At 45.2% G+C, this 26,732-nt stretch overlaps 1 protein-coding gene across 2 annotated transcripts in view; it reads right to left on the bottom strand.

Moving 5' to 3' along the window:
* The window catches only part of GALNT6 (polypeptide N-acetylgalactosaminyltransferase 6), a 1,315,790-nt gene that overhangs the window by 1,167,985 nt on the left and 121,073 nt on the right, over nt 1–26,732 (bottom strand). The gene's annotated exons all lie outside the window — the stretch shown is intronic.

Here is a 26,732-nt window from a genome sequence, read left to right as displayed (position 1 = left end):
TAAGAGGAGGAGCTTGGAGTGGATGCTTGAAAAAGTTGCCAGCTCGGATACGATATGGATCCGAAAACCCACAGGTTGCAGATAAATGAAGTTCACTACTTCAGATAGAATGTTTTTCAAGAAAAGGTATTTAAGTTCAGCTAAACTGCAAGTTTGAAAGGAGGGCATGGTCTGTTTTTATTTCCCCAAAAAGAATTACAAATCCCATGGAACCTAAACAATTAAAGTGCTCTTTAGATGGTCTTTGCCAGCCTTAAACAATAGTACTGATAAACAGTTTACGCCAGCAGGAAAATTAGAAAAGTACAGTTTTGTACCTACCATAAATGTAGATGTTCGAAGATCCACATTGCTGCAGTCATAACCTGTGGGTAGTCCGCTGTCCTCGGTCGGCCCGAATACCAAAGTGTTAGGCTGGCGTCGGTCATGGTCGCTCAGATCTGACGTCAGTACGCCGTGGTACTAAAGCGCATGACCGACGTCATATCCTCAGTCTTTCTTGCCCCAGATGTCAGAAGGCCTTAAAAAGAAACAATATACAAAACACAAACCACACAACCACCCCAAACTACAGAGGGGAAGGAGGGAGGGTAAATTGGACTGCAGCAATGTGGATCTTCGAACATCTACATTTATGGTAGGTACAAAACTGTACTATGTTCTTCATCTCACATTGCTGCAGTCATAACCTGTGGGTAGAATCCCAAAGCAAAGGTAAAGGGAGGTTGGTAAAATCATAAAGCATTAGGAGCTGCTAACATGCCCTGTAAAACTGCAGTGGCAAACCCAGCCCTAGATTTGGAATAAAGAGGGAGATGGTAATGTTTAGAAAAAGTGTGCACTGAACTCCAAGTAGCTGCCTCCAAAATATCTTTAGTAGCTACACCCCTTAAAAAAGCAGTAGATGTGGCAGTAGCCCTAGTGGAATGAGGTCTGATTCCAGCCGGAACCTTCTTACCATGATGAGAATAACAAAAAGCAATACAATGGCCAATCCACTTAGAGATAGTTTGTTTTGAAACAGGTTTCCCCTGAGAACCCAAAGCAAAAGAAACAAACAACTGTTGAGACTGCCTGAACCCTTTGGTTCTGCTCAAATAATAACGTAACTGCCTGTGAATATCCAAAGAGTGCAAAATTTTCTCCCCTTTATTTTGGGGATCAGCATAAAATGTAGGCAAATGAATAGATTGGTTTAATGCCACATTAGAAACAACCTTAGGCATAAAAGTAGGATTAGTACATAGGGAGACCCTATCCTTATGAAAAATCAATAAGGGTTCAACTGCCATTAGAGCCTGTAATTCAGATACCCTTCTAGCAGACGTAATGGCCAACAAAAAAGCAGTCTTCCAAGACAAAAACTTCAACTCCGTAGTAGCTGCAGGTTCAAAAGGAGGTAAAGTGAGCTTTTCCAACACAAAATCGAGATCCCAGGAAGGAGTAGGAGCTCTACGTGGGGGTCTTATGTTTTTTGCCCCTCTAAGAAATTGCTTAAACAAAGGGTGAGAAAATAAAGGAGGGTCACAGTCATAGTGAGCAGAAATGGCTGCAGCATGAACTTTTACAGAGGAGAAAGACAAACCCTTGTCTAATAATTCTGTAAGATACTGAAGTGAAACACTCAAATTAGGCACAGAGACATCAAAGCTCTTTGTTTTGCTCCAAAGAAAAAATCTCCTCCATTTATCAGCATAAACTTTCCTGGTACTAGGCCTTCTGGCCTCCAAAATGACATTCAAAACTTGTTGAGGAAGCTGCGACCCCCCAGGGTCTAAAACAGAATATGCCAAGCTGTCAGATGCAGGGACTGTATCCTGACATTGCGGAAATGATTGCTTGCCTGGGATAAGAGGTGTGGAACTGATGGCAAAGGCCAAGGAGGCTCCCGTACTAAACTCCTCAGCAGAGGGTACCAGTGCTGACGTGGCCAATCTGGAGCTATTAGAATCATGCAAGGCTTGTCCTGTCTGACCTTCAAGAGCACCTTGGGAAGAAGAGGCAGAGGAGGAAAGGCATAGACGTGAAGGTTGTTCCAACTGAATGATAGAGCATCCACTTTCCAAGCTTTTGGGTGAAATAGCTTTGTGCAAAACTTTGGCAGTTGGAAATTTAGTGGAGAAGCGAACAGATCTATGTCTGGAGTCCCCCAAGCCACCATCAACTGTTGAAATACATGAGGATCCAATTTCCACTCGTGGGGATCCACCATCTGTCTGCTCAAAACATCTGCTAAGGAGTTCTGTGCTCCCGGCAGAAACCTTGCCTGAAGAGTTAGGTGCAAACTGAGAGCAGTCTCCCACAAAATCATAGCTTGTCTGCAAAGAGGGTACGAATGGGTTCCCCCTTGCTTGTTGATGTACCACATGACTGTTGTGTTGTCTGTTTGAATCGACACCTGTCCTGGTTGAAGTAGATCCTTGAAAGCCATCAGGGCAAATTGGACTGCCAACATCTCCTTCATGTTGATATGCAAATGTTGTAGTCTGGGAGGCCACGTGTCTTGAACCCATTTCCCATTGAAGTGTGCTCCCCAAGCCATGTCTGAGGCATCCGTCGTTAAGATCTGACTCGCCTCTGGTTGGGTCACAGAGAGTCCCTTGTTTAGGTGACATTCCTGAGCCCACCACAAGAATTCCCTTTGGATGCAAGGTATTATCTGAATGACAGTGTCCAAATCGTGGCAGTGTTGAGTCCATACGCTTTTAAGATACCATTGTAGCTTCCTCATATGCAATTTGGCATTGGGAAGCACCAGAATACAAGATGCCATGAACCCCAAGGCCTGAAGGACTGTCCTTGCAGTCAGCCTGGACCGTAGAGATAATTGCTGGAAGTAAAGGGCAAGATTTCTTTGTTTGTCCGGGGTCAAGAACGCCATCTGAGAGGCTGTGTTCAGTCTCACACCCAGAAAGCACATGTCCTGAGAGGGTACTAGACTGGACTTTATTTCGTTCACAGAATACCCTAGGCACCTTAACACTGTCATAACATACTGAAGATGGTGAAGTAACTTGACTTTGTCTTGAGCAAGAATCAGGCAATCGTCCAAATAAGGATAAATTTGTATTCCCCTTAGTCTTAAGAAGGCTATCACCGGAGCCAGGACTTTTGTGAACACCCTGGGCGCAGTAGATAAGCCAAAGGGCAATGCAGAGAACTGATAATGAAAAGTACCAATCCGAAAACGCAGGAACCTCCTGCAGCTGGGCCTGATAGGAATGTGAAGATAAGCCTCTTTGAGATCCAGAGTTACCATCCAGTGATCTTTGCCTAGCAGAGGCAGAAGCTGTTGCAAAGTTAGCATCTTGAATTTGGGAATGTCCAGGTATGTGTTGAGAATAGACAAGTCCAGAATTGGTCTCCAAGTGCCTCCTTTCTTTGGTACCAAAAACAGGCGAGAATAAAATCCTTGGCCCACCTCTGACGGAGGGACCCCCTGGATAGCCCCCATTTGTAAAAGTAAAGAAATCTGTTTGTGAGCCTCCAACTTTTGCTGAGGAGGAACGTCTGGCATGCCTTTGAAAGGAGGCAGGGTGTGAAAATAAAACTTGTAGCCTTGGTCTATAATGTCCAACACCCATTTGTCCTGGGTGACTAAAAGCCAATTTTGTCTGAAAAGTGCCAACTTTCCTCCCAGAGGAGCTGCCAGACAGGAGGAATCTGGCAGATGGAGGTACAGGTCATTGGGTCTGTTTACGAAAAGGCTGACCCCTACCCACACCAGAAGATTGTGCAGGGGAACTCCACGTCCTAGGCCTGAAAGAACCCTGAGCATGAGCTCTGCCCCTACCACGCCTAGATCTGCCCCTAGACTGTAAATCAGAAGAAGGATAAGCCCATCCCTTAGTAGGCCAATTTCTGCTAAACTTAGGGGGCTGCACCTGTAAAAAATCCTTAACTGTCTGCATAGACTTAGCTTTGTCTTCCATTTTCTTCAACACTGACTCCACAGGAGAACCAAACAGAACTTCAGATTGAAGGGGAGCATCCAAAATTCTAGCTTTAACCTGCTCTGACAAGTTCTGATCCTTAAGCCAGGCGTGCCTACGAATAACTGATCCAGTGGCAGCCACCCTGGAAGAAGCCTGTAGAGCATCAAAACCACACTGCAAAGAATGCTTACCCACCTGATCAGAGGCATGAACTAAATCCTGCAATTCCTTACACTCTATGCCCTCTGCCAAAGCATCTACCTTAGATTTTAACTGACTTAGAAGAAAATTCTGGTACTTCAGCATATGAAACTGGCAATTCAAAGCCCTCATTACTAGAGTGGAAGAGGTATACACCTTTTTACCCCACCTATCCAAAGCTCTAGAATCTTTATCCATAGAAACTGGATTCTTTACAACAGAAGCCCTGACACCCTTAGGTCCCTGGCTAATAGTTTCCGGGTCAGCTCTTGGACTCTTATACAAATATTTATGAGCCTCTGGCACCCTGTAATACCGGTCTGGCTTGACCGGGGCAGGAGGCAAAGAATATTACAGTTTTGTACCTACCATAAATGTAGATGTTCGAGGATCCACATTGCTGCAGTCCTTACTATTGGGTAGTCCGCTGTCCAGTCGGCCCGAATACCAGAGTATATGGCTGACGTCGGTCAGGGCGCATTAGACTGACGTCAGTACGTCAGGGTACTAATGCGCATGACCGACGTCATATCCTCAGTCTTTTCTTGCCCCAGATGTCAGAAGACCCTAAAAAGACAAGGCCCAAAATACCTGCACCAAAAATATGTACAATAGATACAAAAATATATACAAAATAACCTCACCTACACAACCACCCCTAAACACAGAGGGGAAGGAGGGAGGGTAAATTGGACTGCAGCAATGTGGATCCTCGATCATCTACATTTATGGTAGGTACAAAACTGTACTATGTTCTTCGTTCCACATTGCTGCAGTCCTTACTATTGGGTAGAATCCCAAAGCAGAGGTAAGGGAGGCTGGCAAATCATAAAGAAGTAGGAGCTGACAACATGCCTTGCAAAACAGCTGTGGCAAAACCAGCCCTAGACTTAGAGTAGATAGGAAGATGATAATGCTTAGAGAAAGTATGCACTGAACTCCAAGTAGCTGCCTCCAAAATATCCTTAGTTGCCACCCCCTTAGAAATGCTGTTGAAGTGGCAGTAGCCCTAGTGGAATGAGGCCTAATCCCAGCTGGAATCTCCTTGCCATGATGGGAATAACAAAATGCAATACAAAACCCAATCCACCTAGAAATAGTTTGTTTTGACACAGGCTTGCCCTGAACTCAAAGCAAAAGAAACAAACAACTGCTGAGACTGCCTAAAATCCTTAGTCCTGCTTAAATAATAACGCAATTGCCTGTGTACATCTAAAGTGTGCAAAATCTTTTCCCCTTTATTTTGGGGGTCTGCATAAAAAGTAGGCAAATGAATAGTTTGGTTTAAAGCCACACTAGAAACCACCTTAGGCATAAAGGAAGGATTAGTACGTAATGATACCCTATCCTTATGGAAAATCAAAAAGGGCTCTACTGCCATAAGGGCCTGCAACTCAGACACCCTTCTTGCAGAAGTAATAGCCAACAGAAAAGCAGTCTTCCATGACAAGTATTTCAATTCAGCAGTAGCCGCAGGCTCAAAAGGTTGTAGAGTAAGTTTTTCCAACACAAAATTGAGATCCCAAGCAGGAGTAGGAGCTCTACGGGGGTCTTATATTCTTTGCCCTCTAAGAAACTGCTTGAACAAAGGATGCGAAAACAATGGTGGGTCACAATCATAGTGAGCTGAAATTGCTGCAGCATGAATCTTAATGGAAGAGAAGGACAAACCTTTGTCCAATAACTCAGTAAGATATTGAAGAGCCACACTCAAATTAGGCTCAGAAATCTCCAAATTCTTTGCTGTACTCCAAAATAAAAATCTCTTCCATTTTTCTGCGTACACTTTCCTTGTACTAGGTCTTCTAGCTTCCATAATCACATTTAAAACTTGTTGAGGAAGTTGAGACCTGCTGTGTTTCAACACAGAATATGCCAGGCTGTTAGATGAAGAGAGTGAAGCTTGACATTGAGCAGATGACCGTCCTTCTGAGATAACAGATGAGGAATCAAAGGTAAAGGCCATGGAGGCGTCTTTACCAGACTCCTTAGTAGTGGGTACCAGTGTTGCCGAGGCCAATCTGGAGCTATCAAAATCATCCTTGGCTTGTCTTGTCTGACTTTTAATAGCACCTTTGGAAGAAGAGGCAGAGGTGGAAAGGCATACACATGAAGGTTTTTCCAACTGAAAGACAGAGCATCCACTTTCCAAGCTGTATGATGAAACCCCTTTGTGCAAAACTTTGGCAGCTGGTGGTTTAGTGGAGAAGCGAACAGATCTATGTCTGGAGTTCCCCATGACACTGTCAATTTCTGAAATACATGAAGATCCAGTTTCCACTCGTGGGGATCCATGATTTGTCTGCTTAACACATCTGCTAAGGAGTTCTGTGCTCCTGGCAGAAACCTTGCCTGAAGAGTTAATTGCAGGCTTAGCGCAGTCTCCCATAAAATCATTGCTTGCCTGCATAGAGGATAAGAATGCGTTCCCCCTTGCTTGTTGATGTACCACATGACAGTTGTGTTGTCTGTTAGAATCAACACCTGCCCTGGAAGAAGTAACTCCTTGAAAGCCATTAATGCAAACTGGACTGCTAACATCTCCTTCATGTTGATATGTAGATGCTGTAGTCTGGCAGGCCACTTGTCTTGTATCCACTTTCCATTTAGATGAGCTCCCCAAGCAATGTCCGAGGCATCTGTCGTTAAAATCTGACTTGCCTCTGGCCGGGTCACAGAGAGTCCCTTGTTTAGGTGACATTCCTGAGCCCACCACAAAAATTCTTTTTGAAGGCAAGGTATTATTTGAATGACAGTGTCCAAATCCTGGCAGTGCTGTGTCCATACATTTTGAGATACCATTGTAGCTTCCTCATATGCAGTTTGGCATTGGGAAGCACCAGAATACAAGATGCCATGAACCCTAATGCTTGAAGGACTGTCCTTGCAGTCAGCACGGACTGATGAGATAGTTGATGGAAGTAAAGTGATAGACTCTTTTGTTTGTCCGGGGTTAAAAAGGCCATCTGGGCTGCTGTATTCAGTCTCACACCCAGAAAGCACATGTCTGGAGAGGGTACTAGACTGGACTTTATTTCGTTCACAGAATACCCTAGGCATCTTAGCACTGCTATAACATATTCCAGATGCTGTAGAAGGTCTTCCTTTTCTTGAGCCAGAATCAGGCAGTCGTCCAAGTAAGGATAGATTTGAATTCCTTGTAGCCTGAAGTAAGCTATCACTGGAGCCAGAACCTTTGTGAATACTCTGGGCAGTAGATAAGCCAAAGGGCAATGCAGAGAACTGATAATGAGAATTTCCAGCTCGAAACCGCAGATACTTCCTGTAACTTAGCCTTATAGGCACATGAAGGTAAGCTTCCTTGAGATCTAAAGTTACCATCCAGTGATCTTTGCCCAGTAGAGGTAAAAGCTGTTGTAACGTCAACATCTTGAACTTGGGAATGTCCAGATAAGTGTTGAGGAGAGATAAATCCAAAATTGGTCTCCACGTGTTCCCCTTCTTTGGTACTAGGAACAGGCGAGAATAAAATCCTAGGCCCCTTTCTGATACAGGGACTAGCTGAATGGCCCCCATCTGGAGTAACTGAGAAATTTGCTTGTGAGCCTCTTTTCTTTGTGGAGGAGGAACGTCTGGCATGCCTTTGAAAGGGGCAAGGTATGGAAATAAAACCTGTAACCGTGGTGAATGATATCCAACACCCATCTGTCTTGAGTAATTAAATCCCAATTTTCTTTGAAAAGAGACAGTCTTCCTCCCAAAGGAGCTGCCAGACGAGAATCTACTGGCAGCTGAAAAGGCAGGTCATTGGGTCTGTTTACGAAAGGACTGACCCCTGCCCTCACCAGAAGTCTGAGCAGGTGAACTCCTGTTCTAGGCCTAAAAGAACCTTGAGCTCTGCCCCTACCACGTCTAGACCTACCCCTAGACTGGGAATCATAAGCAGGATATGTCCACCCCTTAGCAGGCCAATTTCTACTAAACTTGGTGGCTGCACCTGCAAAAATCTTTAACAGTTTGCATAGACTTAGCTTTGTCCTCCATTTTCTTTAAAACTGCTTCCACAGGCGAACCAAACAACACATCAGACTGTAAAGGAGCATCCAAAATCCTTGTCTTAACATGCTCAGCTAAATTCTGATCCCTCAACCAGGCATGCCTGCGAAGAACAGAACTAGTGGCAGCCACCCTCGAGGAGGCCTGTACAGCATCAAAACCACATTGCAAAGAATGCTTACCCACTTGTTCAGACACATGAACCAAATCCAGCAACTCTTTACACTCAATACCTTCCGCTAAAGCATCCACCTTAGATTTCAATTGTGAAAGAAGATAATTTTGATATTTTAGCATGTGAAACTGACAATTCAACGCTCTCATGGCTAGAGTGGAAGAAGTATACACTTTCTTTCCCCACCTATCCAAAGCCCTTGCCTCTTTATCAGTGGGAACAGGATTTTTAACCACAGAGGCCTTAACACCTTTAGGCCCCTGCGAAACAGTTTCTGGGTCCGCCCTAGGACTCTTAAACAAATACTTATGAGCTTCGGGCACCCTATAGTACCTATCAGGTTTAACAGGAGCAGGAGGTAAAGAGTCAGGGTTCAGGGAAGCCTCTGCAAAAACATCTTCCACCACATTCAACACAGGAGGTATAGCTAAGGGCCTATGCTGGGGTAAAAACAAGAATTCCCTAAGCCTTTTCCTGGAATCAGAGTAATCCTGGCCTTCCCATTTAAAGTGCTCCCTCATGGAATGCAGAGTCTCTGAAAATGAGAAATCCTCAGGAGGAGAAGCTGTAGGAGTGGAATCATCCACATCAGAATCAGAATAAGGAGGAAACTCCTGCAAATCTTCCGCAGAAGACTCAGAAGCCTCTGAACACTGTTCAAAACTATCAAACTCCGGTTCCATCCTAGGCCTCTTATCAGGAGGGGGCATAGAACCTCTAATCATAGTAATCAAATCTTCTGCCATTCTAAGCATATGTTTCTTAGGTACAGAACCCGAAATGCTAGAAGAAGCCCCCACTGAAGCTGAACTTGGCCTACCTCTCAAAGAAGTTTTGGCAACAGCAGGAGAGGCTCTAACTACCTTGGGAAGAGAGGGAAGAACAGTTACCTGAGAAGCCCCCTCAGCCTGGCCTACCTCCTGAGAAGGCACATCCTGTAACAGTAAAGTTTCTGCCTGAGACTCCATAGAAACTCCTGGCAAAACCTCTGGCTCCACTGAGCCTTCTAAAGAACCGACGTCCGGGACTGCGGTTCATCAACCCTAGGCTTCGTTTTGTCCTTGCGCTTCTTGACGAAGGGCCGGAGCATCCGGCGGCATTTTATAATTGCAACGCTTCCCAAACACTAACCTGGCACAGTCTAACCTCCTCTTAATAGTGCGTTTGTTAAACCTAGCACAAGAGCGGCATCCAACAACGTCGTGCTCAGGCCCTAAACAAGGTATACACAAGGTATGGTAATCCCTATGAGGTATCTGTTTCCCACAAGAAATACAGTTATTCACTTTTTCTGACATCCGGTTAAATACTGAGGCAAGCAAAAACCAAAATGTTCCCAACGGGTACTTAGCCAACTCTGATTCGGTCTGAAACTCCGGTTTCGGAAATATTTCAGAACGCCAACCTGCACTCGCAAAACTGCTTCTGCATCGGACCATGCGGCAAAAAAGACTGAGGATATGACGTCGGTCAAGCGCATTAGTACCCTGACGTACTGACGTCAGTCTAATGCGCCCTGACCGACGACAGCCATATACTCTGGTATTCGGGCCGACTGGACAGCGGACTACCCAATAGTAAGGACTGCAGCAATGTGGAACGAAGAACATCAGGATTAAGGGAAGCTTCCGAGAAAACATCCTGAACAACATCCAAAACAGGGGGAATAGCCAAGGGCCTATGTTGTGGTAAAAACAAAAATTCCCTAAGTCTCTTTCGAGAATCTGAGAAATCCTGACCTTCCCACTTAAAATGCTCCCTCATGGAATGCAGGGTTTCTGAAAAAGAAAAATCCTCTGGAGGGGAAGCAGAAGGACTAGAATCCTCTGCATCTGAATCAGAATAAGGTGGGAAATCCTGAATGTCTTCAGCCGAAGACTCTGAGTAATCTGAAGAATGCTCCAATCCTTCCACCTCTGGCCCCACCCTAGGCCTCTTATCTGGAGGGGGCATAGAACCCCTGATTAAGGTAATCAAATCCTCTGCCATTTTTAGCATATGCTTCTTAGGTACAGAACCTGCAGAACTAGGGCTGACGCCAGAGGAAGACAAACCAGGTACCTTAGAGACAGAAGTAGAAGGCCTTACCACCTTATGCAAAGAAGGGACTACAGAGACCTGAGAGGCCCCTTCAGCCTGACCCAACTCCTGAGAGACCACATCCTGCAAAATTAAAGGCCCCCCCCCCGAGATACAGCTGAAACCTCGGCTGGATCCACAGATTCCACCGTAGTTTCTAAAGAACCGGCGTCCGTAACGGACGACTCATCCTGCTTGGACTTTAACGATTTTTCCTTACGCTTCTTAGCGGTAGCGGGCGTCGGAGGATCCGACGGCATATTGTAGTTACACCGCTTACCGAAGACAAGCCTAGCACAATCTAACCTGCGTTTAATGGTGCGCTTATTAAATCTAGCACAAAAGCGACACCCGACTACGTCGTGCTCAGGCCCCAAGCAAGGAATACAGAGAGAGTGGTAATCCCTAAGAGGTATCTGTTTCCCACAAGAAATACAATTATTCACTTTTTCTGACATCCGGATTTAACTGAGGCAAGAAAAGACAAAAATATTCCCCAACGGGGTACTTAGCCCAACTTGGTTTTCGGTCTGAAACTCAGAATACGAAAATTTCAGGACGCCGAACAGCACTTGCAAACGCTGCTTCTGCTTCGGACCATGCGGCAAGAAAGACTGAGGATAGGACGTCGGTCATGCGCTTTAGTACCACGGCATACTGACGTCAGAACTGAGCGACCATGACCGACGCCAGCCTAACACTTTGGTATTCGGGCCGACCGAGGACAGTGGACTACCCACAGGTTATGACTGCAGCAATGTGAGATGAAGAACATCAGCTGCCAGACGTGCACTCATGAAACAGTAAATGTACTCAATCAAAAATCTGAGAGTTAATCTATGATGGTTGGGACAGGGTTTAATCATCTTGCTGTGGCCCATATACAGAAACAAGTCGATTATCTACATGTCTTAGGAGTGTCTGGCTTCCAGAGAGAACTCAAAGGAAAGAACACTGAGACTAATGCAACTTCAGAAACCACATGGTGAGCCTGAGGGATAGATGGATGAGTGCAAAGCATTTTAGTGGCATGTAACCTGAATGGCTTCTCCAGCAGGTAAGACAGAAGTAGGAACCAGATCTACCAAACAGTAAGATGTTATTATAAGTATTTTAATTCTGTCAGGTTTGTCTTGTTAGATGTACCCCATCATCAGAGGAAAAAGGAAGAAATGTGCAAAGGAGTCCAGAGGCTATTTCTAGACCAGAGCATCCATCCTTGCAGCATTGCCGTGGAACAGAAAATGAGGGGAAAAAAGTCAACTGTTGTACTTGGTACTACTGAAGGATGCAAAAGGGCTGCAGCATGGTATAGCCAATATGCAGAGTGACTTCCAAGTTACTCGAGATCGGAGAGGCCACTCGGGGAGAGGGGAAATCAATAAACAGCAAAGCAGCTTACTTGTTAGAGAACTGGCTTTTGTTTTAAATATGACTTGCTACCAGAAAACAGCTGGATTAAATGGGTCATTCATTTACCCTTATGTCTTAGCACAAGTGGTAAAAAGTACAGTTTTGTACCTACCATAAATGTAGATGTTCGAGGATACACATTGCTGCAGTCCTTACTATTGGGGTAGTCCGCTGTCCAGTCGGCCCGAATACCAGAGTATATGGCTGACGTCGGTCAGGGCGCATTAGACTGACGTCAGTACGTCAGGGTACTAATGCGCATGACCGACGTCATATCCTCAGTCTTTTCTTGCCCCAGATGTCAGAAGACCCTAAAAAGACAAGGCCCAAAATACCTGCACCAAAATTATGTACAATATATATAAAAATATATATATATATATAAAAATAGTAACATATAACCTCACCCACACAACCACCCCAAACACAGAGGGGAAGGAGGGAGGGTAAATTGGACTGCAGCAATGTGGATCCTCGAACATCTACATTTATGGTAGGTACAAAACTGTACTATGTTCTTCGTTCCACATTGCTGCAGTCCTTACTATTGGGTAGAATCCCAAAGCAGAGGTAAGGGAGGCTGGCAAATCATAAAGAAGTAGGAGCTGACAACATGCCTTGCAAAACAGCAGTGGCAAAACCAGCCCTAGACTTAGAGTAAATAGGAAGGTGATAATGCTTAGAGAAAGTATGCACTGAACTCCAAGTAGCTGCCTCCAAAATATCCTTAGTTGCCACCCCCCTGAGAAATGCTGTTGAAGTGGCAGTAGCCCTAGTGGAATGAGGCCTAATCCCAGCTGGAATCTCCTTGCCATGATGGGAATAACAAAATGCAATGCAAAACCCAATCCACCTAGAAATAGTTTGTTTTGACACAGGCTTGCCCTGCGAACTCAAAGCAAAAGAAACAAACAACTGCTGAGACTGCCTAAAATCCTTAGTCCTGCTTAAATAATAACGCAATTGCCTGTGTACATCTAAAGTGTGCAAAATCTTTTCCCCTTTATTTTGGGGTCTGCATAAAAAGTAGGCAAATGAATAGTTTGGTTTAAAGCCACACTAGAAACCACCTTAGGCATAAAGGAAGGATTAGTGCGTAATGATACCCTATCCTTATGGAAAATCAAAAGGGCTCTACTGCCATAAGGGCCTGCAACTCAGACACCCTTCTTGCAGAAGTAATAGCCAACAGAAAAGCAGTCTTCCATGACAAGTATTTCAATTCAGCAGTAGCCGCAGGCTCAAAAGGTTGTAGAGTAAGTTTTTCCAACACAAAATTGAGATCCCAAGCAGGAGTAGGAGCTCTACGTGGGGTCTTATATTCTTTGCCCTCTAAGAAACTGCTTGAACAAAGGATGCGAAAACAATGGTGGGTCACAATCATAGTGAGCTGAAATTGCTGCAGCATGAATCTTAATGGAAGAGAAGGACAAACCTTTGTCCAATAACTCAGTAAGATATTGAAGAGCCACACTCAAATTAGGCTCAGAAACCTCCAAATTCTTTGCTGTACTCCAAAATAAAAATCTCTTCCATTTTTCTGCGTACACTTTCCTTGTACTAGGTCTTCTAGCTTCCATAATCACATTTAAAACTTGTTGAGGAAGTTGAGACCTGCTGTGTTTCAACACAGAATATGCCAGGCTGTTAGATGAAGAGAGTGAAGCTTGGCATTGAGCAGATGACCGTCCTTCTGAGATAACAGATGAGGAATCAAAGGTAAAGGCCATGGAGGCTTCCTTACCAGACTCCTCAGTAGTGGGTACCAGTGTTGCCGACGCCAATCTGGAGCTATCAAAATCATCCTTGGCTTGTCTTGTCTGACTTTTAATAGCACCTTTGGAAGAAGAGGCAGAGGTGGAAAGGCATACACATGAAGGTTTTTCCAACTGAAAGACAGAGCATCCACTTTCCAAGCTGTGCGATGAAACCCCTTTGTGCAAAACTTTGGCAGCTGGTGGTTTAGAGGAGAAGCGAACAGATCTATGTCTGGAGTTCCCCATGACACTGTCAATTTCTGAAATACATGAAGATCCAGTTTCCACTCGTGGGGATCCATGATTTGTCTGCTTAACACATCTGCTAAGGAGTTCTGTGCTCCTGGCAGAAACCTTGCCTGAAGAGTTAGTTGCAAGCTTAGCAGTCTCCCATAAAATCATTGCTTGCCTGCATAGAGGATAAGAATGTGTTCCCCTTGCTTGTTGATGTACCACATGACAGTTGTGTTGTCTGTTAGAATCAACACCTGCCCTGGAAGAAGTAACTCCTTGAAAGCCAGTAATGCAAACTGGACTGCTAACATCTCCTTCATGTTGATATGTAGATGCTGTAGTCTGGCAGGCCACTTGTCTTGTATCCACTTTCCATTTAGATGAGCTCCCAAGCAATGTCCGAGGCATCTGTCGTTAAAATCTGACTCGCCTCTGGCCGGGTCACAGAGTCCCTTGTTTAGGTGACATTCCTGAGCCCACCACAAAAATTCTTTTTGAAGGCAAGGTATTATTTGAATGACAGTGTCCAAATCCTGGCAGTGCTGTGTCCATACATTTTGAGATACCATTGTAGCTTCCTCATATGCAGTTTGGCATTGGGAAGCACCAGAATACAAGATGCCATGAACCCTAATGCTTGAAGGACTGTCCTTGCAGTCAGCACGGACTGATGAGATAGTTGATGGAAGTAAAGTGATAGACTCTTTTGTTTGTCCGGGGTTAAAAGGCCATCTGGGCTGCTGTATTCAGTCTCACACCCAGAAAGCACATGTCTTGAGAGGGTACTAGACTGGACTTTATTTCGTTCACAGAATACCCTAGGCATCTTAGCACTGCTATAACATATTCCAGATGCTGTAGAAGGTCTTCCTTTTCTTGAGCCAGAATCAGGCAGTCGTCCAAGTAAGGATAGATTTGAATTCCTTGTAGCCTGAAGTAAGCTATCACTGGAGCCAGAACCTTTGTGAATACTCTGGGCAGTAGATAAGCCAAAGGGCAATGCAGAGAACTGATAATGAGAATTTCCAGCTCGAAACCGCAGATACTTCCTGCAACTTAGCCTTATGGGCACATGAAGGTAAGCTTCCTTGAGATCTAAAGTTACCATCCAGTGATCTTTGCCCAGCAGAGGTAAAAGCTGTTGTAACGTCAACATCTTGAACTTGGGAATGTCCAGATAAGTGTTGAGGAGAGATAAATCCAAAATTGGTCTCCACGTGTTCCCCTTTTTTGGTACTAGGAACAGGCGAGAATAAAATCCTAGGCCCCTTTCTGATACAGGGACTGGCTGAATGGCCCCCATCTGGAGTAACTGAGAAACTTGCTTTTGAGCCTCTTTTCTTTGTGGAGGAGGAACGTCTGGCATGCCTTTGAAAGGGGGCATTGTATGGAAATAAAATCTGTAACCGTGGTGAATGATGTCCAACACCCATCTGTCTTGAGTAATTAAATCCCAATTTTCTTTGAAAAGAGACAGTCTTCCTCCCAAGGGAGCTGCCAGACGAGAATCTACTGGCAGCTGAAAAGGCAGGTCATTGGGTCTGTTTACGAAAGGACTGACCCCTGCCCTCACCAGAAGTCTGAGCAGGTGAACTCCCTGTTCTAGGCCTAAAAGAACCTTGAGCTCTGCCCCTACCACGTCTAGACCCACCCCTAGACTGGGAATCATAAGCAGGATATGTCCACCCCTTAGCAGGCCAATTTCTACTAAACTTCGGTGGCTGCACCTGCAAAAAATCTTTAACAGTTTGCATAGACTTAGCTTTGTCCTCCATTTTCTTTAAAACTGCTTCCACAGGCGAACCAAACACCACATCAGACTGTAAAGGAGCATCCAAAATCCTTGTCTTAACATGCTCAGCTAAATTCTGATCCCTCAACCAGGCATGCCTGCGAAGAACAGAACTAGTGGCAGCCACCCTCGAGGAGGCCTGTACAGCATCAAAACCACATTGCAAAGAATGCTTACCCACTTGTTCAGACACATAAACCAAATCCAGCAACTCTTTACACTCAATACCTTCCAAAGCATCCACCTTAGATTTCAATTGTGAAAGGAGATAATTTTGATATTTTAGCATGTGAAACTGACAATTCAACGTTCTCATGGCTAGAGTGGAAGAAGTATACACTTTCTTTCCCCACCTATCCAAAGCCCTTGCCTCTTTATCAGTGGGAACAGGATTTTTAACCACAGAGGCCTTAACACCTTTAGGCCCTTGAGAAACAGTTTCTGGGTCCGCCCTAGGACTCTTAAACAAATACTTATGAGCTTCGGGCACCCTATAGTACCTATCAGGTTTAACAGGAGCAGGAGGCAAAGAGTCAGGGTTCAGGGAAGCCTCTGCAAAAACATCTTCCACCACATTCAACACAGGAGGTATAGCTAAGGGCCTATGCTGGGGTAAAAACAAGAATTCCCTAAGCCTTTTCCTGGAATCAGAGTAATCCTGGCCTTCCCATTTAAAGTGCTCCCTCATGGAATGCAGAGTCTCTGAAAATGAAAAATCCTCAGGAGGAGAAGCTGTAGGAGTGGCATCATCCACATCAGAATCAGAAAAAGGAGGATACTCCTGTAAATCTTCCGCAGAAGACTCAGAAGCCTCTGAACACTGTTCAAAACTGTCAAACACCGGTTCCACCCTAGGCCTCTTATCAGGAGGGCCCATAGAACCTCTGATCATAGTAATCAAATCTTCTGCCATTTTAAGCATATGTTTCTTAGGTACAGAACCCGAAATGCTAGGAGAAGCCCCCACTGAAGCTGAACTTGGCCTACCTCTCAAAGAAGTTTTGGCAACAGAAGGAGAGGCTCTAATTACTGTGGGAAGAGAGGGAAGAACAGTTACCTGAGAAGCCCCCTCAGCCTGGCCTACCTCCTGAGAGGGTACATCCTGTAACAGTAAAGTTTCTGCCTGAGACTCCATAGAAACTCCTGGCAAAACCTCTGGCTCCACTGAGCCTCCTAAAGAACCGGCGTCCGGGACTGCCGGTTCATCAACCCTAGGCTTCGCTGTTTTGTCCTTGCGCTTCTTGGGCGAAGCGGGCGTCGGAGCATCCGACGGCATTTTATAATTGCAACGCTTCCCAAACACTAACCTGGCACAGTCTAACCTCCTCTTAATAGTGCGTTTGTTAAACCTAGCACAAGAGCGGCAACCAACAACGTCGTGCTCAGGCCCTAAACAAGGTATACACAATGTATGGTAATCCCTATGAGGTATCTGTTTCCCACAAGAAATACAGTTATTCACTTTTTCTGACATCCGGTTAAATACTGAGGCAAGAAAAAACCAAAATGTTCCCCAACGGGGTACTTAGCCAACTCTGATTCGGTCTGAAACTCCGGTTTCGGAAATATTTCAGAACGCCAACCTGCACTCGCAAAACTGCTTCTGCATCGGACCATGCGGCAAAAAAGACTGAGGATATGACGTCGGTCATGCGCATTAGTACCCTGACGTACTGACGTCAGTCTAATGCGCCCTGACCGACGTCAGCCATATACTCTGGTATTCGGGCCGACTGGACAGCGGACTACCCCAATAGTAAGGACTGCAGCAATGTGGAACGAAGAACATCAGTGTCCTACCATGCTGCTCACAAGGATTGCAATCATGCCCTTGGGTTAGGAGTCCTGAAAGGCTAAAAAGTAAGGAAAACTGCCTTCAACTGCAGGACACTGATGACAGGGTGGAATCAGTTGATGTCCAGACACCATGAAAGTACAGTTTTGTACCTACTATAAATGTAGATGTTCGAGTGCTCATACAGCTGCAGTCATAACAGAAGGGTTATCCTGCCGTCAGACGGGTCCTCGGTCGACCGAATTCCAAAGTCTAGGTCCGGCGTCGGTTGTCGTCGCTTCTTCCTTGACGTCAGTGCGTCAGGGTTATAAAAGAGGCAGCCAACACCATTTTCTTCAGGTTTTCTTGCCCCAGATGTCAGGTGTCCCCAGAAGGAAGGCAAACATAATGTTATGCAAAGATGCAATGTTGATAAATCAAAAACAGTAGTTGCAAGCAAATACACCATAAAAAAATACCCCAAAAAGGTTATATGAAAAGTGTTTGTCATAAGGCCTGTCCTAAGAGGGGATGAAGGGAGGGAAACCTGGACTGCAGCTGTACGAGCACTCGAATATCTACATTTATGGTAGGTACAAAACTGTACTATGTTCATTGTGCATACAGCTGCAGTCATAACAGATGGGTAGAATCCCAAAGCTAAGTAAGGGTGGTAGGCACTAAGTGGAACTAGGAGGGGCTAAGATGCCCTGCAGGACTGCTGTGGCAAAGCCCGCTCTAGATTTTGAGTATAGTGGGAGGTGATAGTGCTTGGAGAAAGTGTGCACTGAACTCCAGGTGGCTGCTTCCAAAATGTCCTTGGTAGGGACCCCCCTGAGGAAGGCTGCAGAGGTAGCCGTGGCTCTGGTGGACTGGGATCAGATGCATGCAGGCACAGTTTTTCCATGAAATGAGTAACAAAAGCGTATGCAGTGGGCTATCCATTTTGAAATTGTCTGGAAAGAGCCTTTCCCTGAGCACCTACAGCATAGGACACAAAGAGTTGCTCAGATTTCCTAAATGGCTTTGTTCTGTCCAAGTAGTAACGAAGTTGTCTGTGAATGTCCAAGGAATATAGTAGTCTTCCCCCTTTGTTTTGTGGATTAGGATAAAAGGTAGGTAAGTGGATAGTCTGATTCAAAGTTACACTGGATACTACCTTTGGCATAAAGGTAGGATTGGTTCGTAAGGAAACTCTGTCCTGATGAAAAATGAGGAATGGTTGCATAGCCATGAGGGCCTGTAGCTCCGAAACCCTGCGTGCTGAGGTGATAGCCAGAAGAAAGGCTGTTTTCCATGAAAAGTACTGTAACTCTGTTGAAGAAGCTGGCTCGAAGGGAGGAAGGGTCAGCTTTTCCAATACGTAGTTGAGGTCCCAAGCAGGGACTGGTGGTTTCCTTGGGGGTTTTAAATTCTTTGCCCCTCTGAGGAACTGCCTTAAGGGAGGGTGAGAGAATAATGGAGGATCTGTGTTGTATTGTGCAGAAATGGCTGAAGCGTGGATCTTGATGGAGGAGAAGGAAAGTCCATTGTTTAACATCTCAGCTAGGTACTGTAAAATTTGAGGTATATTTATTACCCAAGGATTCTGGCCCTTTTCTTGATTCCAGGCACAAAATCATTTCCATTTGGCGGAGTAAGCCTTTCTAGTAGAAGGTCTTCTGGCCTCCAAGATGACATCCTGTACCTCCTTGGAGAGGAGAAACTGTTGGGAAATCAAAGAATTCTCCATGGAGCTAGATTTAGAGTTTTGAGATGGCTGTGAAGGGTTTTGTAGTTGTGCTGGGACAACAGAAGAGGGACTAGAGGTAGGATCCATGGTGGGGAATGTGTCAGGCTCCTCAGGAGCGGATATCAGTGTTGTCTTGGCCAGTCTGGAGCAATGAGAATCATTTTCGGCCTCTCTGCTCTGGCTTTTAATAGAACTTTGGGCAGCAGAGGAAGAGGCGGGAAGGCATAGACTGTCAATGTTGCCCAATTGAAGGAAAGTGCGTCCACTTTCCAGGCCTGTGGATGATAGGTCCTTGAACAAAATTTTTTCAACTGGCAATTTCTGTGGGTAGCAAAGAGATCTAGGTCTGGCTGTCCTCATGCCTGAGTTATCTTTGTGAAAAGTTGAGGATGCAACTTCCATTCGTGTGGATCTGTCATATTTCTCCTTAGGTTGTCTGCCAGTGTGTTTTCCTTCCCTGGCAGGAATTGTGCCTGCAGTTGAATTTGCAATTCCAGTGCTGTGTTCCATAGGGTCATGGCTTGCCTGCACAGGGGGTATGAATGAGTCCCCCCCTGTTTATGTACCACATCACTGTGGTGTTGTCTGTCCTTATCAATAGCTGGCCTGGATGCAGTAGGTCTTGGAAGGTCATAATAGCCTTTTGCACGGCTAGCATTTCCTTTTGGTTGATGTGTAGGTGCTTCTCTTTTCGGGTCCATTTTCCCTGAATGCACTTATCTGTCATGTGTGCTCCCCAGGTGTAGTCTGAGGCGTCTGTTGTGATGATTTGAGTTGCTTGAGGTACACAGAAAGGAAGACCTGTGTTTCTTTGGCAAGCTTGAGTCCACCACAAAAATTCCTTTTGAAGGCATGGAATGAGTGGGATAATTGTTTCCAAGTTGTGGCTGTGTTCAGACCATAAGTTTTTCAGGTACCATTGAAGTTTCCTCATATGCAGCTTTGCAGATGGGATTAGTTGGATGCAAGATGCCATGAATCCCAGAGCCTGCAGGATTTTCCTTGCAGTTAGCCTGGTGTAAGTTGCCATTTTTCTGAAGTATTGAGACAGTTGCCCTTGCTCGTCTGGCGTGAGGTAGGCCATCTGGGTGGTTGTATCCAAGCTGGCACCCAGGAAAATTATTTGTTGAGAGGGTATTAGTTTTGATTTCTTTGACTGTGTATCCCAGGTAGTTCAACAGTTTTATTACAAGCGCCAGGTGCTGCAGTAGTATGTCCTTGCTGTCCGCTTGGATCAGGCAGTCGTCCAGATATGGGTAGATTTGTATCCCTTGTACTCTGCAGAAGGCGATTACTGATGCCAGGCATTTCATAAACACTCTGGGTGCAGTAGATAAGCCAAAGGGCAATGCAGAGAATTGGTAATGGGTTGAACCTGCAAGAAATTGGAGGTATCTTCTGCAATCTTGTCCGATAGGGACATGCAGGTATGCCTCCTTGAGGTCCAATGTTACCAGCCAAGACTCCTTGCCCAGCAAGGGAAGAAGCTGCTGTAATGTGAGCATCTTGAATTTTGGCACCTGTAGATATGTGTTCAGGATGAATAGGTCTAAGATAGGTCTCTAATCTTTGTCTTTCCTCGGTACCAGGAATAGTCTGGAATAAAACCCTTGACCTTGCTCTTTTGCAGGTACCTCTTGAATTGCTTTTATGTCCATGAGAACTGAAATTTGTTTTTGTGCCTCTGCCCTTTGATTGTGTGGCAGATTTGGCATGCCTCTCATTTTTGGAAGGGTGTGAAAGTGGAACCTGTAGCCTCTGTCTATAATGTCCAGAATCCATTTGTCTTTTGTGACAATATGCCAATTCTTTGAGAATAATGTCAATTTTCCGCCCAAAGGTGCTGCCATTAAAGCTTTGCTTGGCAGGTGTAGGGGGAAGTCATTGTGTCTGTTTTCTAAAAGACTGCGATCTATCTTCTCCACCTCTTGGGGTTGGTGCTTGCCACTGTCTGGCTCTGAAGGATCCTTGAGGTTGCCCTCTGCCCCTTGGGCACCTGTATCTGCCCCTTTGAGGTCTGTCCGTGGCTGGAAAGGACCAATTTTTTGAAGGCCAGTTTCTGCTGAAACATGGAGGCTGTACCTGCAGGAAATCTTTCACTGTTTGCATTGATTTCGCTTTTTCCTCCATTTTCTTTAGCACCTCCTCAGCTTTAACACCAAACAATACATCTTTTTGAAGAGGTGCATCTAATAATTTAGCTTTGACATGATCTGGTAAGGTTTGCTCTTTGAGCCAAGCATGCCTACGTATAACAAACCCTGTAACAGCAGCTCTACGTGAGGCCTCTAAAGCATCAAAACCACACTGCAAGGTAAGTTTACCCACTTGCTCTGCACCATGCAACAAATCCTGCAACTCTTAAATCTGGTTGTTCTGGTTGTGTCATCTTGCTTTTCAGCTGAGATATCAAAAACTGTTGATACTTTAACATATGGAACTGACAGTTTAATGCCCTCATGGTTAAAGTGGCCAAGGTGTACACCTTTTTCCCCCACCTTTCTAAAGCTCTGGAATCTCTCTCTGAAGGTAATGGATTTTTAGCAGTAGAGGCCTTAATTCCCTTGGGACCCTGTGAAATTGTTTCTGGGTCAGTAGTATGGCTTTTATGTAGGAACTGGTGAGAATCAGGGACCCGGTAATACCTGTCTGGTTTAACAGGAGCTGGAGGCAAAGAATCTGGATTAAGGCTGGCTTCTGTGTACACATCATCCAATATATCTAAAACAGGAGGGATAGCCAGGGGCCTATGCTGGGGGAACAGAAGAAATTCCCTGAGCCTCTTCTTGGACTCTGAGTAATCTTGGCCTTCCCAGTGAAAGTGTTCCCTCAATGTATGCAGGGTTTCCCCAAAAGAGAAGTCCTCAGGGGGGGGAGACCGAGGGAATAGACTCCTCTGCATCAGAGTCTTCGAATGGAGAATAGGCATAATCCTGGTCCTCAGATAGTTCTGAGGTAATAGAAGCTTGATCTGAGGAAGGGTAGTTTTCCTCTAATCTGGGCCTTTTGTCAGAGGGGGGATGAGAACCCCTGATAAGAGTAATCAAATCCTCAGCCATTTTAAAATCTGTTTTTTAGGCATGGTGCCTGGAGAGGGGGTCTGAGGAACCTGTTTTTTGGTTTTCATGGCTGCTTTAGATTTAGTGAAGGCTTTAATAGAGAAGGAGGAAGGCCTGAAGACCCCTTGAGAAATGGCAGGCCTGTCAAAATTTTGAGTTTCCCCGCCAGAGGTGGAGTCGGGATCTGTAATAGGAATGGGGGCCGAGGAGCCTGCGACCTCGGGTACTGAGACCTCGGGTACTGAAGACACCGGTAATGCATTGTCATCGGTACTCGGGGGCTGCGTAGGTGCCTCGCTGAGTACCGGAGAACTGGTAGTCGGCCTTAGCGTGGTTTCAGTAGGTGGTGCGGACCTCGTATGTCGGTCCTTATCTTTGCGTTTTTTTGCTCAAAACTGGAGTTGGAGTATCCGACGACATAATATAATTAAAGTTTTTGCCAAAAAAGTGAAGGGTGAACTCCGCCCGACGCTTAATAGTGCGCTTATTGAATCTAGAACAAAAACGGCAGGCCGAGACGTCGTGGTCTGGGCCTAAGCAAGGTATACACAGAAAGAGTGGAAATCCTTATGCGGTATTTGCTTCCCACATGAAATGCAATTATTAACTTTGTCTGACATCGGTCTGAGGCAAAGTACAGTTTTGTACCTACCATAAATGTAGATGTCCGATAGGTATGCATCTGCAGTCATCACATATGGGTTGTCCTGCCTCAGGCAGCCCTTCGGTCGGCCGGATTCCAAAGTCTGGATCCGGCGTCGGCTGATGTTGCCTCCTCCCTGACGTCAGAGCGTCTGGGGTATAAAAGCGTCAGCCGACGCCATCTTCCTCAGTTTTTCTTGCCCCAGATGCCAGGTGCCCTCTAGGAAGGCTAAATTTGGAGAAATGCAATAAAAATCCAAACATTTGCAATAAAAAATATATATATAAAAACAAATACACCATAATAGATCCCCCAAGCTAGCTAATAGAGGGGTAAGTACCCAAGAAATACCACAGAGGGGAAGGAGGGAGGGTAAACCTGACTGCAGATGCATACCTATCGGACATCTAAATTTATGGTAGGTACAAAACTGTACTATGTCCTTCAAGGATGCATCTGCAGTCATCACATATGGGTAGAATAGGCCAATCTGGGGGTGGAGGAACTAAGAAAAGGATGGTGTAGCTAAGATACCCTGCAGGACAGCCGTAGCAAAGCCTGCTCTGGATCTGGAATATAAAGGTAAATTGTAATGCTTGGCAAATGTATGCACGGAGCTCCATGTGGCAGCTTCTAAAATGTCCTTGGTAGCCACCACTCTTAAGAAGGCTGTGGAGGTGGCTGTGGCTCTCGTAGAATGAGGTCTAATGTTAGCTGGTACAGTCTTTCCATGAAAGGAGTAACAAAAGCAAATGCAATTTCCTATCCATTTTGAAATAGTCTGTTTGGAAATTGCTTTTCCCTGAGTACCAGCAGCATATGCTACCAACAGCTGGTCAGCTTTTCTGAAACCTTTAGTCCTGTCCAAGTAGTAGCGCAACTGTCTGTGAATGTCTAGGGTGTGCAGCAGTTTCTCCCCTTTGTTTTGTGGATTTGGGAAGAAGGTAGGCAAGTAAATGGCTTGATTCAAGGAAACTCTGGATACCACCTTTGGCATAAATGTAGGATTAGTTCTCAATGAAACTCTGTCCTGAAAAATAATGAATGGCTGCACTGCCATCAGGGCCTGCAACTCCGAAACTCTTCTTGCTGAAGTTATTGCCAGAAGGAAGGCAGTCTTCCATGAAAGGTACTGTAGATCTGCAGATGCTGCTGGTTCAAATGGAGGCAGTGTTAGTTTTTCCAACACAAAGTTAAGGTCCCAAGCAGGTAGAGGTGGTTTCCGAGTAGGTTTGATGTTTTTGATTCCTCTTAGAAACTGTCTTAGGAGAGAATGAGAAAAGACAGGTGGATCAGTATTGTACTCTGCTGAAATTGCTGAAGCATGGATTTTAATAGAAGAGTAAGACAGACCATTGTGGAACATTTCTGCCAAATATTCCAGGATATGTGCCATGTTCATCACTGTCGCATCTAGGCCCTTTGTAGTGTTCCAGATGAGAAATCTTTTCCATTTTGCTGAATATGCCTTTCTTGTGGAAGGGCGGCGAGCTTCCATAATAATATCCTTCACTCTCTGGGATAGCTTATCCTGAGGAGGAGTCCAGGTATTCTCCACGCTGTTAGTTGCAAGGTTTTCAGGTTGGAATGCAGAGTTTTGTATCTGTGCTGTGTCAGTAGAAGTGGCCATAGAGGCAGAGGCCATGGTTTTGTACGTGACATGCTCCTTAGCAGTGGGTACCAGTGCTGTCCTGGCCAGTCCGGGGCTATCAGAATCACTTTTGGCTGCTCTGTCCTGATCTTCAGTAACACCTTGGTCATTGATGGGATAGGTGGAAATGCATACACTGTTAGATTTCTCCAGCTGAAAGAGAGGGCGTCCACCTTCCACGCTTGTGGGTGGTATGTCCTTGAGCAGAATTTCTTCAGTTGATGGTTGTGGGGGGATGCAAATAGATCTACGTCCGGCCTCCCCCAAGATTGTGTTATCTGTTGGAAGATGTTTGGGTGCAGCATCCATTCGTGCACATCCATGATATTTCTGCTTAAGCTGTCTGCCAGTGTATTGTCTTTCCCTGGCACAAACTGAGCTTGTAGCTGTATATTGAGTTTCAAGGAAAGATCCCATAGATTCATTGCCAGTCTGCAAAGAGGGTAGGAATGGGTACCCCCTTGCTTGTTTATGTACCACACCACTGTGGTGTTGTCTGTCCTTATTAGTAGGTGGCCTTGATGCAGAAAGAGTTTGAAGGCCTCGATTGCATGTATCACTGCTAGCATTTCTTTTTGATTTATGTGCATGCGTAGCTCCTTTCGTGACCACTGTCCTTGGATACCTCTGCCCTCCATGTGTGCTCCCCAACCTAGGTCTGAAGCGTCCATTGTAATAGTTTGGGAGGTTTTTGGCTTTGTGAAGGGCAACCCCCTGTTGAACTGGCTGGCCTGAGCCCACCACAGAAATTCCTTTTGAAGCCATGGAATGAGTGAGATTAAAGTTTCCAAACTGTGACTGTGCCGAGTCCATAAACTCCTTAGGTACCACTGTAGCTTTCTCATATGTAGCCTTGCTTGTGGAATCAAGAGAATACAGGATGCCATGTAACCCAGGGCCTGCAGGATTTTCCTTCCAGTCAGCTGAGTTTGTCTTGTCAGATTCTTGAAGTAATCCGGTAGTTGTCTTTGTTTTTCTTCTGTGAGATAAGCCCTTTGGGTGGTTGTATCTAGATCCGCACCCAGAAAGGTTATTTTTTGGGATGGAACAAGTCTTGATTTGTGCATGTTGACTGTATATCCCAAGGCCTGTAGAAGATTGATGACATAATTTAAGTCCTTTATCAAAGTTTGTTGGCTGTCCGCTTGTATAAGGCAGTCGTCCAGATATGGGTATATTTGAATCCCCTGAAGTCTGCAGTGTGCTATTACTGATGCCAGGCATTTCGTGAATACTCTGGGCGCAGTAGATAAGCCAAAGGGCAATGCTGAGAATTGATAATGCTCTGACCCTGCAAGAAATCTGAGGTGTCTTCTGCAACTTTGTCTGATAGGGACATGCAGGTATGCCTCCTTGAGGTCTAGAGTCACCAGCCAAGACCCCTTGCCCAGCATGGGAAGGAGTTGCTGTAAAGTCAGCATTTTGAATTTTGGCACAATGAGATAAGTATTCAGTGGGGACAAGTCGAAAATTGGTCTCCATTGATGCTCTTTTCTTGGAACAAGGAATAGTCTGGAGTAAAATCCTTGGCCTTGTTCTGAAATAGGAAATTTTTCTATGGCTTTCATTTGTAGTAAGTTTGACATTTGTTTCAAAGCCTCTGCCCTTTGATTTGGTGGCAGACCTGGCATGCCTTTTCTTTTTGGCAATGTGTGGAAATGGAACCTGTATCCGTTGTCTATTATTTGGAGTGTCCATTTGTCTCTTGTAATGCTGTGCCAATTTTTTGAGAATAAAGAAAGCTTTACGCCCAAAGGTGCTTCTAATTGAGCCCTGGTTGGCGGCGTCAAAGCAAAGTCATTGAGTTTGTCCTTGTGCAGCAGTTGCAGGTCCTGAACTGCCTGTCTGGTTTGGAGGTTGCCATTGACGGCCTCTGTAGGAGCCCCTAGCTTGCCCTCTACCTCTGGCATGCCTGTTCCTGCCTCTTTGAAATCTTTCTGTGTCCGGAAAGGACCAATTCTTGGAAGGCCAATTTCTGCTGAATCTTGGCGGCTGGACTTGAAGAAAATCCTTAACTGTTTGTACAGATTTTGCCTTTTCCTCAAATTTCTTTAGGACTTCTTGAGCAGTGGAACCAAATAACTTTTGCTTTTCCAGTGGAGCATCCAAAAGCTTAGCTTTAACATGGTCTGGCAGAGATTGTTCCTTCAGCCAAGCATGCCTACGTATGACAACACCTGTCATTGCTGACCTACATGAAGCTTCCAATGCATCATAACCACACTGCAAGAAATGGTTGCTAACCTGCTGGGAGTTATAAACCAGATCCT

This window comes from Protopterus annectens, chromosome 9.part0 (assembly GCF_019279795.1).
Source record: "Protopterus annectens isolate FY-2018-M chromosome 9.part0, PAN1.0, whole genome shotgun sequence".
Lineage (NCBI taxonomy): Eukaryota > Metazoa > Chordata > Ceratodontiformes > Protopteridae > Protopterus > Protopterus annectens.
Note: the sequence above shows the minus strand (reverse complement) of the source record. Positions and strands in the feature narration are given on the sequence as shown.